This window comes from Numida meleagris, chromosome 4, assembly GCF_002078875.1.
Source record: "Numida meleagris isolate 19003 breed g44 Domestic line chromosome 4, NumMel1.0, whole genome shotgun sequence".
Classification (NCBI taxonomy): Eukaryota; Metazoa; Chordata; class Aves; order Galliformes; family Numididae; genus Numida; species Numida meleagris.
In genome coordinates this window covers 13,654,603-13,672,111 of record NC_034412.1, presented here as the reverse complement: position 1 = coordinate 13,672,111, position 17,509 = coordinate 13,654,603, and the positions used below count along the sequence as shown (strand labels likewise).

Here is a 17,509-nt window from a genome sequence, read left to right as displayed (position 1 = left end):
AGCACATAACTGTTTTACATAAAAATTTCTTAGAATTGCTGTTTTCACTGGAGTGCTTTCATTATAGTCTGTCATAGATATTCATAGCTGCTCATATTGCAGATGGTATCTTGGGATAATATTAGTGAGTTTTTATATGAATTGGTTTTAGGCTGAATGTTACTTCAACCTAATCTTCTATCGCTAAGTATCAAACACTGGACAATGTCATTAGTGCAATTAATTAAGCAGCTAATGGATTGTGCAGAGGATATTGAATTATAACACTTTGGAACTGCATAGTATGAAGTGTCATAACCAGGTCAGCATGAAATACTTGTATCCATCATTAAAACATTATTCAGTACAACAGGCAGAGGATTAACTAAATCATCCAGTGGAGATCCAGACATTACTTTTCTATTTCTGCCTAGTTTTGATCAATAAACAAATCTTATTTCTTGATTTCCTCTTTGAATACGAATTCTACGTGAGTACTTAACAGCAGATATGGTACAATGCTCCTTCTGGAACATCTGGCTGCACTTTAACACTATTTTTTACCAAGAAAGCTCTGCTATACTGAAGTGGGAAATACAATGCTATAAATCTTTGGCCAGTGCCTCATGCTGGTTTAAAGACAAACAGGTTAGACACATGTGTTTATCAAAATTACTTGAGCACAGGAAATTATTGCTGAACTACATAGAATAGATGTATTATTCTTGAAATGTTTATGCAATGCCCTATCCAGAAATCATTGCGAGTTGTAATTCAGAAATCCCCAAATTGTTAAACATCTTGAAGATCAAAGAGCATAAAAGCATGGGGGAGTTATACAGCAGTCAAATGTAAAATGGTGGAACTTTAGGTTATAGTCAGCAAGGTAAAAGTTTCTAAATAGCAAATTAGCAATGACATTTTAACCTTCTGCAGTTTATGCTGCATTGGGAAATTGAATTCTGCCATGCCTGCTCCTTTCTGAGATTGCATGAATAGTAGCAGTGGTTCCAAGTTCTCCAATGTAAGCTTCTTCCTCCCCAAAACATTTTTTTCAAGTGAATGTTCAAGTAAGCATACTGGAAAGTTACCTCAGTATTTGATGTCTAGATCGATCTCCATTCTTCTACAATAAGCATTAATGCTGAACTGATTTATGGATATAGTTTGAGATTGTTTTGTTGAAAATGTTTAGTTTCATTTTAGGATTTGTAAAAAATCTTGATAAAATGAAAAAATCATACCTCAAAGATAAACAATTTGATCTTTATGTGGTTTAATTAGTTCATTATTTATTTCAGGACACATTGGGTACCTACAGGTACACTGACACTGCTAACACTAAAGTTGAAAGAGTTACACGATTAACACGTGGAAGTGTTTGGCATACTGGAAGGGACAGAGGAAGAAGTTGAATTCAGGCAATTCCAAACTGATTCTTAATTATTTTCTTCCATAAATGGTTTTGCATTTTAACTAGATAGCCTTCTAACCTGCAGAGTGGCAACATTCACGTGTTCCTTTATTTTTAGACTTCTTCAAAGGCACAGCAAACAACCTAACTGGGTATTTCGTTCTGAGGAACACATACAATCTCCTACATGGTTTCTGATTCCGATATTGCAGCAGTCACTCCTAAACTCACACGCCATGAAATCTGTTTCCCTCTTAAGAAGAGGTGTAAGTCCTGCGGTCAAATGTAGCACATATTGTTACCATCATACTATGTGCAGACTCCAACATATATGAAGACATAGCAATACTTCTCACTTTATACTTCCTTTTCTGCACTACTGTCTGGTAAAGACTGTTTTTTACTCTTCCTGCTTTATTTCAGTAATACTCAAAATTGAAGGAGATTTCCATAATACGCTGAGGCTGGACTTACCTTCCTGCAAGCAAACAAGTCCCGGAAAGCAGCACATTTATCAATCTCTTCTGCATTCAATGGGCTGATTAGCGTATTGCATACTTAAGGCACACATGTTTGGATCAAGATTGCTAGGAAATTCCTAATTGAAATGTGATCTCATGAGTACTGTGGTTGCTATGGCAACTCAGGCTAAATAAAAATGTGATACTACATCAGTAGCACACAGCAGGGCAGATGAACAAGCATGATGCTGCACTATAACATGCCAATGAGCAAATACTGCCTGAGCTGTTTATTGCATGTTGGCTTCTCTTCAGTTCAAAGAAATGTGAATCCCCTCCACAACTCATATAACTAAAAATAACATTACACAAATGGTTACATCAGGTGTAACATAGATTACACTTTTTTCCCTTAAGTTCTATGGGCTGTCTTAAAATGCACACAAATATAAATAGTGCAGACTGTACTGTTACCACCAAAATATAGAACACAATATACACAAATGAGGAAATTGCTAGCTCCCAGCCACAGCTTGTCCTTTAAGCAACTGTTCATACAAGAGAATGTAATTGCCATTAAGGTAGCATCACACAGTCAAAGCTGGCACACAATTAACTGATCACCAATAACATTGCTTATTAGTGATCACAAATTGTGAGCCTCTCAGTTCGAGTTTGCTGGTTGGTTATCAAGGTTATCAGCCTCCCGCTGGTGCAAGGCAGATACAACTAAAGACACCAACAAGAATTAGGAAAGTGAAAAATCAAGTACAGACATTACTGGATGCTTTACAGATTTAAAAAAAAAATCCCCTCTTGGCTCAGTGTCATGCACAAACTTTACTATGGAGCAAGATTTTATTCGCCTCAACTCCTTTCTCTGAAGATGTCACATCATATGGGGAGAAAAACTATTGCCATTGGGCTTTCTGGCAGAATTTCTTTTTAGAGTTCTGTTTGGCTTGCTTTTATTTCCTCTGCTGGAAAAAAAAGATCAGGTTTTACAGTCCAAAGAAATATCACACTGTGAGAGCAGGAATGCAGGATGAACATAAGGAGCCCTTACGTCAAGAGGACATTTGGTTTTAAGGAGTCCTTTGCCTTTCTTGTCATAGGCTAGAGAAAATACTGAGATTCACTCCAGTTCTGTCTATGGCTCTTCATAATAGAAAATAATTTTAGTTTTGCTACACTTCTTTTCCTACCAGTAAAAATAACAGAAATACAAACTAAATCACTCTCCAGTGATACTTATATAAGAATAGCTTATCTGCATTAGCAGCTGAGAGTGTAAGCTGCGTACCAGATCACCAACAAACATTAAACCAACTATCTAAAATCTGTGCTAATTTGCAATCAGATAGAGTTTTTGTTCACTCAAACCCTTTCAAAATAGAAAATTCAAAGTTGAAAATTAACATTTATGACCCCAGTACTGGTTATTCAACATAATATTTGATTAGACATTTACATCACATGAATATCAAGCAAATCTCTAAGTATTTGCTGTGAGCTTCAAATTGAACTATTTTGGAGCAAGTAAAACTGCAAAGATTCTTTGAGAAAAATGCAAATGCACTAGAAATTAGAAACAAAGAATGTAATTGTTTAATCTACTGTAAGGGAAAACAGAAATGTTAATTAAGTTGCAGAGGGACTACTATTTTGAAAAATGCATGTTCAATTATTTAGATGTCATAACTTAAAATTTTATTCAAGCTTACACAAACAGAGGCAGAATGCAAAACTTAGTTAAAATGCAGTTATTTTCACATTTCAGGAACAAAGATGTTTTGCTGATGTTTGTCATCTGTGTTCTCTAATCAGGTGAGCTCAGAATTACCAGTTGGGGTTATTCACCTCCTGTCAAATACCATCAAATATCACAGGAAATATCATGCACAGCATTTTTCCTTATTTTTCCTTTTTTTTTTTTTTTTTTCTTTTCTACAACAGAAGGTTGACTGACATTTTCCCTTCAAACGAACTGATTCAGATGTCATAAGCAGGAATCAGAATGCAAACCTATGTGGACAGAGCTGATGCTTTGGTGTCCTTTCCAGAACTAACCAGTTATCATGGGAAGAGCTTATCAAATACTTAACAAGCCTTAATACTTGAGACCTCCAGAGGAAATACTACATTTGCTTTACTATACAAACTGGTTAACGCAATATTTTCTGATTTCTGATTTAGCAAAAAAAAAAAAAAGATTTTCCTAAATGTCAGTGTATGTATTTTTAGATACTTTTAATGCTGATTAAATGAAGTTATTATGACAAGTAAGATTTTAATGCAATTCTATTCATACGCAATGCTATCTTCTATTTGATTCAACCCTTGTCAAACTGTACTTAAAATCCAATCAAATGACTGTTCTCTCAGTGTTTCTGATTTAGGGTATGCACATACTGTGTTCTGAAAACTCATTCACATGAAAATGTCACATTAGCACAAATTATATTTTAATTGAAAAGAAGTTGTCTCTTTCCTCTGACATGAAAGACAAGCACAACACAGCAAATTTTACTGTTTTCCTAGAGTCTTCAAGAAAAGTTATTTGAGAAGATGGATTCTTCTCTGCTGTCTTCAGCAGACATACTTCTTCACAACTAGACCAAACTGCTTTACGAATAATTCTTCCATTCACCAAAATTATGGAAAGGTAACAAAAATCCAGAAAAAGAATTAAATACCCTTATTTCTACGGCACTACAAAATTCACCAAGATCTAAGCCAAATCTTTTAATACTGCAGGAAGAGAAGGGGCAGGCACATAGACAAAGAAATGAATGTTCTACGGCACTTTCTACAAGTCAGTTACGAAATGTTCTGGGAACCTTCTTGTTCTGCACAGCTCATTAATTGAAATGCTGAAAAAATGATTCTGCTGTGTTTGTAAAAAGAGGACAAACAACTAAATAGAGGAATTCTTACACTGAGCTGTTATGGAAGGTATAGGCTTGTATCTTATGACAGAGTAAAAATAACTCTGAAGCTTAATATCTCAGTAAGACTGAGGCAGGAAATTGGAAATGATACACATGTAATTGTGACAACGGGTAGATTTGCTCCTTGGCAGGGAAGTATACAGTCCAAAAGTCTAGCTACTGGAAATTAGACTTATTTGTCCAGCATTGATTTTGGACACCCAACATATATCTTCAGAGAAATGCAAACAGAAATCAATTCATTCTCCCGTTGAAATAAATGGCAGAAATGACCACAAGATGAATCCACAGCCAGAAGAAAAATCAAGTATTTTCTAAAAAAAGTTCTGTTCTGTCAAAGCCACCCTCAGCAGGAGTAATTTACATGGATGCTAATAGTTGATTAACTGACAACTCAGGAAAACTCCAAAACATGAAACCATTTCTTCTCTGCGTGTATGAATATTCCAGCATTTTAGCTCTCTCCTGTTTAGTTGTTCACATTCTTGCTCTGAAAAGTACACTCAAACTCTGTAACAACTTTTTTTTTTTGGGGGGGGGGAAGGGTGCATATCTCATTGAAAGCCAATTGGAATGGGATATGACCCTTTTTTCTTTGAGAGAACAGAAAGAATTTAGGAATCTGTCAATATTAGGTAAAATAATTACTTTAAACAAACTGCTCAATAAGTTTCTGATTCTGAGTATATTTTTAAATTCTCATTGGCATAACTGACTTCATCAGTGTCACTAAAAGAACATAGTTTGATCTCATTAAAAAAATATTCTTTCCATCCTTCCTTCCTTACTAGTTTTCAAAAGCAGTTAGCAGCTTTCCAAGTTTATTTTTTCACTCTCTTTCTGATAAATAGCTTACAAGTATTCAAGGAAAAAAGGTTCTATTCATCTAAAGTTATGTTAGAATATACTTAACCATAGAATGAGGTGGTATAAAACAGCTAGCTTTTTGTTTTGTCTTTTTCTCTTCTTTTCTACCTCACTATGACTAAAGTCCTCAGTTTAATAAATTTTGATTAGCACTTGTCAGTCTGATTGGAGAATGCATTTATAATTAAGGCATATCAGCAGACAGAGCTATTCTGGCATGGTAGAGCAGGTGTCCCCCAATAGATATTGAATTATCTTTCAGCTTCAGGAGACAAATGGACCTTCCAAATCAATGCTTCGCTGATTTATCAGACAATCTAAAGAAAGCCTAATCATTTCCACCATGTCTGATACGTAGATAAACAGCTATGTCAGCATTCCAAAGTCACAGGGGTCCTTCTTCTTTAGAACTTTTATTTCATTATTTATTAAGAGCCATCTCAGAAATATTTTCTAAAGCAGAAGTGCCATTCCTCAGTGCTGATTTCGAGACAAGAACAAGGAACCAATCTAACAGCGTTACTGAAAATAATGAGTATGTGAAATGAATTAGAACATAATATAAATATTAAATGAAACAGATGTATAGATAGTATAAGTTGATAAAAGAATCTTAATACTTACATTCTCATAAGTTAACTTAATTTCAGTTTAGAAGATGAGAATAAAAAAGATTGCTAATGATTAATCAATTAACCTCGTGTAACTGACAAACTGCTAAGAAATATAGTAACATAACTGCTTTCTTCAGACAATGGAAAAATAAACTACAAAATGGATCATACTAAGAAAATGAAACAACTGGGCAAGAGAAGCCTTTTGTACTCTATCTTGCTCTGCATACGATTCTTAAGATGAAGAAAAACTTTTCTGATCTTTACTGCACTCTCAGAAGTGAGTGAACAGCAACTTTGGAAAACACAAATTCAAATTCGTGTCATGGCTCATTATAACCCAATATTACAGAAATACAAAAGTTATGCTTGTTTATATTTTGTGTTGACTGGGCACTCCCATTTCTTCCTGTTGCAGTTATTTCACTCTGAAGATTATAATTAAGGACTCACTGTAAGAGAAACAAAGCATGGGAAGGTACATGACCCTACAGTGAAGTGCATTAGGCATTCAACAGTGACTGGAAGGAGGAAGACCTTTTTCCAGCATTCGCAGGTGCAGCCTTAAGCTGCATTCCTTCATAATAATCAGTAAATAAGGCAATGCTAAGAATGTACAGTATTTCCCCTCTAACAGGAAGATGCATAGACAGTCCCCACCAGCTGCCACTACACTTGAATTTTGCCACAGTATGTCTATCTACAGATTCTCATTACTTAAATGTAAACTGAAATTCTCTTAAATAAAATCAAAATCACACAATCACACAGAGTTACTGCATTTCTCAGCTGCTAGATGCTTTTAAATATTTTTCCATATAACTCTGAAATTGAAGAAAAACAAAATCAATCATTTAAGAGGGATATCAGTTTCTTTGTAAAATGCAAATGTCCTTCTGCCTAAACCCAGGGACTCCTGGAGAGTTCCATGCATTGCTAGCCCTCACTTTTGGATTAATATCAATTCTTTACCTCTTCCTGTTTCTATCAATCTTTTTTCCCTTTGTCCTGTAACTGTGCTTGCCTGCCACTGTGCTTTGTTGCACACTGTCTCCTGCTTGATTTCTCTTACTTATACAGCGTTTTCTGACCAATTCCGCCACCTTTTTCATAATCCTTTTTGGTTTTCAAGCTATGATCTGAGAAACACAAGGAAGGATAAAGAGGCCACTTTATTTCACTAACTTCCATTACTGACCATGCTCACCGGGCACTAAGGAGCCACACTAAATGGCTTGGCCAATTCTGCACAAGCTTTTCTGAGTCTTTCCTCACGAGGACAACAAACTTTTTATCACTTAACCTTGTATAAATGCAGATGCATATAGTTTGTATCTCTCAGCAGTGTGGAGCAGGAATAAAAGCATCAAAAATCAGTGAGCAACAGGAAGGGTCTGGGATGTAAGATACTGACATCCAGCTCAGACTTTTGGTCAGCATCAGAATTTATAACTGAAAACTCCCCCAGGGGGAAAAAAAAAAAAAAAAGGCAGACAGACCCCAACATCTGCAATGCAACAGTTCTTAGATTACTCTAGCAGTGTAACACAGGCGCAGGGACAATTAATATCCTTCTAAAATATTATTTCTATATGCTTCTACTATCTTGTTTGGATATAGTTAAGTTTACTGATCTACAATTTTTTTTTTTTATTACTTTCCTTTCTCTAAGAAATTGTGAGTTTTTTTGTTGGAAATGACCTGAAATATATTCAAAGAAAAATGCACACAACCTGAAATGAATTGACATCAACTATCTCTAGTGTTCTTTCAGTTCTGAAAAAGAAATACAAATTCTTAGTACAGAAATGAAGCCTCAAGGAGCAAGATGATTAGTGTTTAGCAGAATATGGATCAGAAAAAGGATGTTGCAAAATATGCCTTTTGATAATATTAGTCTTGCTATTCCCTCCCATCAACTACCAATTCTTCACTCCAGTAACAATATTTCTAGACGTGCAACACTGAAATAGCCTTCATATACTGATCTGAAAGGCTCTTTACATTTTTGTAGGAGTAACTCTATACTCCTGCAGTAAGCATCTCTTGTCTCCCTCTTGTCTCATACAGTAAAACCTTTACTACTACATGGGGACCTTGCACATATGGTGAAAAGTCTGTTGATTACTTCTGTACAGGTACATAGCTATTTCTAACTATGTGTTTTTTACTTTCCTGTCCTAGAGACAAGGAAAGTAATTGAATAAATAATTTTATTTAAGACATTACAAGTTTGAACAATTTTGAAAATCAGATATGAGGAGCACAAGTTATTTCTCATTATAAACACATTCCTATTAGCTCAAGTGAAATTGCTTTGCATGCTTTTTCTCTAAAGACAATCCCAGGGCTCTGTCCAAGCATATCCAGCTCCATTATTTGATTTCTACAGGGCTGTCTTCAGCGCTGTCATTAACATATCAAAGCCACTTGAAGAAAATTAGTTATGCAAATTGTTTCAAAAATAAACTAATAACACAGTAACATCCTGTAACATCCAATGTTACAGGACAAAAAGTTAAATTATCTCCCATTTTGGTCCTTCATCTTAGTATAGTCATTTTCTCTCTCCACTAAATAGTTTTTACAGTTAATGAATTGCTCAAGTTTCTTTGCAAGATTTAATTACCTGCAGCAAATAGGATGCTGTACGTGCTCTTCAGTTCTCTGTGTGTTCAGTATAATTTTTTTTTTTTACTTTCCTTAATCCTGCTATTCGTGGTAGACACATTTCTACCTCTTTCGTATTAAGTAGATTTCCATCTCATCGTTATAAATATTTACCCTGAAAGGGAACTTAGGTATTCACTATGCCATCACACACTGATTTGTCCTGTATTTTCATACAAGTCTGCTAACTATTATTTGCTCTATTACGTACTATAACCAAACAGTTACAAGGAAAGCCATTGACTGATGCAAACAGCATTTCAGGAAAAACAAATCTGATCTTTTATTAAAAATCCAATTGTGTCTCATTTCTTTACTCTAAAATTCAGCAGAAAACTATAACTGCACGTGGGGTTTTTCACATAGTTCCCTTCACTTACGAAACCACTTTCCTAGTACCACAGATATGCATCTAAACTAATTTATCAGAGAATTAACCACATACTTTCCTCTTTCCTCCTCCCCATGTATACTATTACAGTTAGAGAAATGGGCAACTACAATTAAAACTAAACGCATTATATAACTCTTGTTTATAGTAAGGCCTCTCACACCATTAAGGTGAAAAGGGTCATTAGGTTGAGTTCAGATTATACTGAAAGCCACGTGCTTCTACATTCAAAACATAAAGAAATGATTCCAGAATTCCAAGCTCTTGCATCAGTTGCTTCTGTTTCAGAGTAAATCTCCTCTGAATACTCTGTTAGATGTCAAAGGGCTAGAACCAGCAGATCACACATAAACTAATATTTTCATTCGTCTGGATGGTACCGCTTCTACTCAATGTTCTATCTACAAACTCTGAAATACTTGACTTTTATTAGCAACCTATGATTGACATAGATTCAAATAAACTCAGACTTAAGCCCAGTGAGTCAATAAACACCTGAAAGTTTAGATAAAAGTATTTTTTTTTTTACTTGATTAAGAATGCTACCTCAAGTACCTTCAGAGGTGGGCTTCCTCAATTGAAATTCATGAATAACATTGCCAAGAAGAAAAGTTTCAGATCTGGTTTTCACATGTACCTTACAGAATTTCATTTGCTTGATAAATTTCAGATTAGAAAATACTTTTTACTTGATCAATGAAAGAAATACAAAAAAATAAACAAGGCAAAACAATAAACAAAGCAAAACCAAAAAAATGACACCACAGCACTAGCACAAACAAGTAGCAGAAGTTCTTCTGTTCTCTAATCATAAGTTATGTTAATACATTAATCATATGTTAATGAGGCGGTGAGGTGCTGGCACAGGCTGCCCAGAGAGGTTGTGGATGCCCTGTCCCTGGAGGGTTCAATGCCAGGTTGGATGGGGCCCTGGGCAGGCAAGCTGGTGCTTGGTCTAGTAGCTGGCAACCCTGCCTGCGGTGGGGGTTGGAACTTCATGATCCTTACCATTCTATGATTCTATGTCTCCACAATCTTTATTCCTAAATATCTCTTCTTTGCATGCTTCCTTCTCTCCCTAGGCACAAGCTGTACAGAGATGCGAGGACCCTCCTTAACCTGATGAGGGAAAAGCTCCCGCCTCTGTGCCCCTTGCCCTCTGAAGCCCTCACAGTACTCTGGTTCCAAGGGGGTCAAATATGCTCCATAATGTTTTAGAATATTAACTTTGTAACATAGGAAGTTCATACAGCTTATATACAACATACATTGCTGGTTTATGTCAATAGATGAAAATAAATATCAATACCTTAGAAGCTTGCTAGAAATTCACAGGTAGCATTCAGAACCAGTTAAGAAAGTAAGCAATTAATAGCCTTGTAGTAAAGCAGAATGTCTTCCTCCAGGGCTGTTAGTTCAGCCCAATGATAATGACTGACTCAGTTATTATTTAGTACCTGCTGGAACCTGGCTGCCCAAATTGATAAGCCAGCTCTAGCCGGATGACGACTGCTGTAAGCATCAGTTACAGAAACAAAGTATGCAAAAAATTAAAATCAGAAGGATGTCAGGGCTCCAGTACCAACAAAAGTACTGTCACTGTTATTCCAGCTTGCTGTGGACTTTAAGAGAATTAATTTTGTTCCCTCCCTTTTTAAGATGATTGAAGTCAGGTTAGTATAAGCTCCTCTGCCTTCAGCTCCCTGTACAGAGCAACTCCCAACTAAAAATAAATCTTGATAATGTAATCGATCATACAGGACAATTCCAACTTTCATTTTTTCATTAGGAGCTGAGGTGGCAGACTGGGTAATACTGATGAATACTGAACAGTTTGCAACTGACTTAACGTAATTATCATGCCAACCCTATAACATTCTCAAGTACATAAAAAGTAGAGAATACTGAATGTATTTTAAATTATATGGAGATGAGCGTTGTATGCTAGGAGAAAAGAATTAATTTCTATTATGAAAAAATTCAGCCCTTCTCTAACAGCTAGTTTCCTCTACATTTTTTATTCTATTGATTACAGCATCTGTCCAAGGAAAAAAAGGTTTTAAACATACTCTCCTAAGAGATAACTGTGAAATGTCCAGGTGAGTTTTCTTAAAATCTCATTAACAACTGCAATATATTTCTTCAACAAGCATCTTGTGAATAACAGATCTTGTGAATACAGAAAAACACCAATAATTTTACACTTTCGCAGATTATATCTCATTACTGTAAGTTTAGACTTGCAATACATTTAGGAATCTAACAGAAAAAGCCTGAGGTTATCAGCTGCTCAGATCACCTGACCAGCACCAAAATACTTCTGATAACTTTAGGATTGTTCAGTGAAGTGGATGCTAGTCATCTTGCAATGAAATGCTGAAATGCCTGGTTGGATAAGCACAGCTAACATTCTGGTAACACCTTAATAATTCCATTCTATGCTAAATTTCCATATTTTGACTTTGTTTATTTCAAGTGGAAGAGTAGGTTGAAACTTTCAACAAAAAGATACAATTCCAAGAAATATTTTTTTGAGGAACATACAGATGATGATGTTGATATTCTTTATTTTGATGAGCTGAAAGCAGACCTTTTTTTCCCCTTCAGTTATATAATGCAATGGTCAAACTAACAATGTCAAATAGTCATCTAATAGGTTTCAGCAGTGCTTCATGAAAAAAACCAGAAGTAAACACTATTTCTAAAAACAGTCCATTTTCATCCAGTTAGCACTCTCTCATAGACAACACTTTTTTCTAGCTTGAAAAGCTCCTCAGGAAAAACTTTCTGTCAAGTATAGTCAGAAATAACCAGAACCAGCTGGAACAGTTAGGAGTCCTTTTTGACACTAACAAATACCTTCACCTGAACTCTTGGTTAGAGTATCTAGAGCCAAATACACTCTTAAGGAGAGCATTCCTCCCTAAAGAAATGCTTAAGTGTATGTGAGAAATGAAGAAATTGTTACTTAGAAAAAGGAAAACTAGACTGCAGAGACAGATGCAGCCTGTTCTAGCTGGGTGTACTCACAGCGGAAAGACAGACTTTTCTTCCTGGCATTCACAATGAGCCCACTGTGAGAACTTGTTTTTTTTTTTTTATTGGTTTTAATAAAAAGCAACAAAAAAGTATGCTGTTGACAGGATGCATGTAACACATTGAGATACAGAAATATGTTTTCCTTCTTTAGAGCTGTATGTTGCATAAAGTCTGTTGCATGAATTGCCTACTTTCCAAAGAGAGGAGAAAATGAGCAGGAGAATAAGATCATTGGATGTTTGAAGCATCTCCTGATTAAGCTCAGTTAGGAACACTGTGTGCTTGTATGTCTTGTGTGTATGAAATTAGCTTTAAAAAAAAATGCCATCCTTCTCAATTTCCATTCACATCAAGATTATTCTCTACTGAACTAAGTCTATTCTGTTGTAACCTGAGACATGAGATACTTAGTAAAGGACAGTGGAATGAAAGCTTTTATTTTATAACAGGGAAGGTTAAATCAAAGTACTCTTTTCCGTATTTGACATTTACAAATAGCAGAAGTCATGCAGCAATAAATTAATAATGAAATTATAAACACGGTACTCTTCATTTGAATTGCAAAGGTATGCTTTTATGCTTTTCTCAGAGCTCACATTTGTTTGTGTATAATGACCTACTAAAAACAACTCTAGTGACAACTCAAATGGAAAGTTCATGGGGCAATATATTGTCCAATAGAATTTTCACCTAACAGTCTATGTAATTTTCCAGTAATATGTATAACCCCAGCTTTACAGTGTCTTCTATGCTGATAACCGACTTAACTAGTATTAATTAATTCATCTTAATGCCCCCTGAGAGATTAAACAACTATACCAAATTCACAGAATTTGGACAGAGTGAGAATTTAGAGAGAGTACAGTGAGCAACAAACTATAAACACTGAAGCTTCAAACTTAACTGTTAGGTTAGTAGGGGGGAGAAATTTCATGCATAAAATAGAAGGAAATTCGTTTCATTTATGAATATTTAATACTCAGCTCCTACTCCTGCTTCTTTCAAAGTACATCAAAATACATTTCCTAGTAGCTAGCCCTACCAAATTGCTTTGAGAAATTTCAGAAGTGGCAGAGAATTCTTTAACCATAGCGGTCATTCTTCTCACCTAGGTGAGACACTCACACAGTATTACTCTGTACACAAAACACATGATGGATTTCGTATTTTAGCCAAGAGAACTGGGCGAAAACTAGATAGTACTGTCCAGGATTACAGAGAAAATATTACAAAAAGCACATGCACTTCAGCTATTTGTTTTCACTTAACCAGTCTTCACAAAAATTATCGAATTTCCATGCATTGCATGGATATTTATTTGTGTAACGTTGATGCAAGTGCCCAAAAGTAAAACCTGATTTTGAAAACCCTTCCTTCTTTTAATAGTGTCCTAATAAATGGTGGATTGAAAAACTCATTTCGATTTTAAAATATGACTTTAATCTTCTTTTGTGAGTTGCACAAATTCAGAATTTGCCTAACACCAGTACTGAGTGAAGCAATGAAGTATGTGCTTATTTTTCCAATGCTTGTATTAGTCTCCAAAAAAAGCATCCATTTCTGTAACTCATCCTTGCCATCAGAGACTTATATTACATCATTCCCAAAACCTGTTCTTCATCTCACTTGTCTAGCCGGAAAATTTGAATATTGTATGCAGCGAATGCTGAATAGACACAGTTACAACAGAGTGGCTACTGGCACAGCTGTTGCCCAATTCTTTAGCTTTCTGTGATAGGGCAGAAATGTATAAGAACAGAAAGTTTTTCCTCCACTTAGGCCAAATTGAACCTTTTTTGCATGGTGCTCCAGCAAAGAACTTGGACTATTTCTACAACCACTTCAGCTATCAAACATTCCCTGTTACAGGCCGCACAGAGACTGATAACTAACTCTTCACCTTATTCCAATGAGGCATCCATGCTTATGTCAGTGAAAGGATTGGAAAGAAGACATTCAACAAATGCTCTAGCAGAGCAGAACACTCAGTAATTAGAAAAACATGCACATTACTATGAATAGTGCTCAGCTAGGTGACAGGGAGACAGATAGTAAAAGGCTTCTGATTTTTTTTTTTTTTTTTTTACTGGAAAGTTTCACACTGTAGGTTTTTTGTTTCTTCCTTTCTTTTTCCTTAACAAGATGAGAACCTTTCTGGGCTCACAAGTCTGCAGGAGCACACAGTTTGATAGAACTTGATTATGAGCAGATAAAACTGACATATATGATATGAACATTCCCGCTCCATACCCCAGATCTCACTGGTGTGATATAAGTGCTTTGTACAAGAGCTTACAGTTTCTTTTAAATAAGAATGAAAACAGAAGGAGGAATAAAACTATAATGAATAAATTAAAGTTAAATAAATGCTAAACCAAATATTGATCATCTCCCTGGCTGCAACAAGTTTTCCTGGCTGATGTACATCAAGGTTGTAGAAATGTGCTGTCATGCACCACACCATTTGTAAGGTGCAGCTTTCTGTTACTACAGTTTTCACTATTTTTATCATTTTTATTATTATTATTCACATGTGATTCTACTCTTTTCTCAGTCCCTTGGAAGCTACAAAGCCTACTCTGGACTCACACGTTAACTCAGATTTGTGGCTCCTTTCTGTCACTCGCGCCTACATTGAACTATCTACTTCAGGGTTTTTAATCTGTTTCACCGCAACAAAGGCAAACAAAAAGTACTTAGTCTTGGCATGAGAAATTGCTTGCTTTCTTTATATAAAAAATCTACCACTGCTCACCAAAATGAAATATATCAAGTTTTGACTATACTGAAAACAGGTATTGATTTTTTCAGGTTTTTCTATTGTGAGAGCTCTTGTAAGCAATAGACCATTACATCATTCTGGTTTAGTAGTCAGGATCTTTTGTGGAAGATTTCCAAACTGCAGGCAGCTTTCGTAAACGGTTTGCTTTTAAAATCACTCCTATTTCTTTTATTTATTAACATCACCAGTGGTGACTTTACTCAGTGGCTGAATACAAGTATTACATTTTTGGTATCCAAAAGCACGTAGTGGAAGCTGACCCTTTGTCACCACAGAGAAGTCAAGCAGGGACTGAAAGGCCATAATTCTGGCAAAGCAAGGAGAGGGGGGCTACACACTATCACATATGAAGCCACACAACAGTAAGGACATTTAACTATGTATTCAGTAATGAAATAGAGTGTTTTAAACTGCACAAAGGCCCTCAACCTTCAGGGCCAGTGGTCATCCCTATTTATACTGAGGAATAGCTTTCAGATTTACTCAGGTTCTTTGCCAACATGACATCCCTCGCAACTCTGAATTCATTTCTCAAGTTCCAAGTCTCTCAATCTACATATTTACTTCAGTAAATTTTCAGAGATAAGCTCTGGAACTGAAAGAGAGAGAACCAGAAGACCTGTGACCTACTGAATTTTCTCCAAGTCAGTAAAAGATATCCTCATCTGTCTGCAACCTTACTTAATCTCTATCAATCATTATAAATGCTCAAATAAATACAAAACGTAGTACACTGGCTAGTAAAGTTTCATATGAGGATGTAACCTGTCCCAGTACAGACCAAAAATCTATGTACTTGCTTATTTATATATTCGATTACCCTGAATTACACTTTTTGCATTGTTTGCCAGTTTTGCTGATTAAGACAAAAATTAAATAATATGAAAACAATCTGTCCCATTCTGAAGAAAGGAATATGCTCATTATAGCACTATAATCACAAAAAAAAGTTCAAAATTATTTCTCAAAAACCGCTACAATTGAATACAGGTTGAGGTTGGAAAACTGGGATTAGTAATATGACTGCAGAGTACATTCTATTACTTTTTATGGCCAGTTCCCAGTCTTGTTCATTTATAACACAAACCTATTTTTGTTCTTCTATACATCAAATATATTATTTTTAGCCAATACAGAGGAAAATGAAAGGCTTCAAATGTTCCTTTCTATTCCACATGCAATTAAAGGTATTGTAATGACTCTCAGAAAGTGTCTCATCTAAAGACTATATTTTATCAGAGCTTTTGAACGTGGCATTGTAATTACTATTGGAAAACTGAGTGTTACTTTCCTGAAATTTCAGATGATAGTGCTTGGAAAATAACTTTGCTAGGAGCTAGAAGCATTCCATACAAAATCAATACTCTATTTAATCAAAATGGTTATCAAAAAAGCAGGAAGGCTAATCTGAGAATAATTACCTTGCAAGTAGAAACAGTAAGTGTTAATATTCATTACTTATCATATAAGTTCTCTTTTTACCACCCTGCTACAGCCATACGAAAGAGATGCATTTGTACTAAGAACATCAACAACCACATCCAAAGGGTAATTCAAGTACAACACACAGAGTACAGCACTGTCCAAACAACTCTGGCATTCTGACCACCATCTGGCCCAGCCTGGCCTTAACAGAAATTAATTCTAGGTCATTCAGTTCCTCCTTCTCTTTTGACCGAATTGCAATAACAGTTTGCAATAGTAACGGTTACAGAATTTGCAAGAAAGAATCTTTTACAGGAAAACTGAGTGATTTTTTGTTTTTCTCCCACAGTACTTACACCATAAAAGTTACTAAGATCTAACAGCCTCTTCAATTCAAATAACATAATGGACATCTACCTCTGTTTCTACTTGTCATCGTGGTGATCTGTAACCATAGGTGGAGTGTTCAGAAAAGGGAAAGAAGAGAACATAATGCTGTAGTAAAGTAGTTCATTGTAAAAATAGTTCAAACAACTAAATTTACTTAATAAACTGAGTTACATATATCTACTTAAGTTTATTCTTAGATTTCTACTGGTACCAGACAGAATATAAATGTATGAGAATAGAATTAACTTGTTCTTTCTGGCATTCTTATAGAGAACATCTCTGCTTTCTGCTCTTTTTCTATTCCAAAGGAAACAACTGATTTCTTGCTATGAGGTCAGCAGACAACATATTTCATTAGTAAAATTTGCAAAGAGATATAAGAGCACTTAAAACATCTTGAAAATACAAGTTTTTCAGCAAGATGATTGTCAGATCTCTCTCCAAGAATGTAAGTTGCTTACCATCGCCAGACTTGTTATAAAGTGGGGCTTTCACAAGCCCTCAAAGACTCTAAACTCCATCCTAA

The 17,509-nt window shown here is 35.5% G+C and overlaps 1 long non-coding RNA gene across 2 annotated transcripts in view; it reads right to left on the bottom strand.

Moving 5' to 3' along the window:
- LOC110398557 overlaps nucleotides 1-17,509 on the bottom strand; it is a 295,015-nt gene that overhangs the window by 129,878 nt on the left and 147,628 nt on the right. The window lies entirely within an intron of this gene.